Consider the following 612-nt stretch of genomic DNA (forward strand, 5'->3'; position numbering starts at 1 on the left):
GTTATTTAAACCTCTAAAGTCCTGGTGAAATTCACTTTAATTTGTTATTTTTCATTAGTCCTTAAGTAAAGAATAATGCATGTATTCTGCTGGCAAAACTGGATATAATGCCTAACAACATCAGATTTTTCATGCTTCATTGGCTTTTGTTTTAATTTGGAAAAGCGCATTACAGTATGTCTATTTTGACTGGGTTATAGGAAAAAAAATATAAAAAAAGTACATCAGTATGTTTTTCTGTTGTGTAGTTAGTACATTCATACAAAAAATTCAATATAATTCATTTCCATAACAAAAGGCTAACAAGAAACGCGTTTTGCTCAATATCTTAAAACTATGATTTTGGCTTATAATGCGTTCTTCCGAATCACGGCAGTGTACTTGTAAAGAGTAATTTAAGTAGTAGACACATCCTCACTTGGAGTCTATTTTTGATTGAGTTTATGTTTATATTTATTTTAACGGTTAATTTCTTTTTATTTTAACTACCTATGCATGATTCTAACTGTATATCACAGTGGTCTATCTTGGAGGTGCAAAGGGGATGCACACTCCTTCAAAAAAGCTTGCACCCATCCAGTTTTCCCCCCCCCCCCCCCCAACCCACCATTG

The sequence above is a fragment of the Anneissia japonica genome, unplaced genomic scaffold, assembly GCF_011630105.1.
Source record: "Anneissia japonica isolate Jap-2015-1 unplaced genomic scaffold, ASM1163010v1 scaffold111_len187536_cov110, whole genome shotgun sequence".
NCBI lineage: Eukaryota > Metazoa > Echinodermata > Crinoidea > Comatulida > Comatulidae > Anneissia > Anneissia japonica.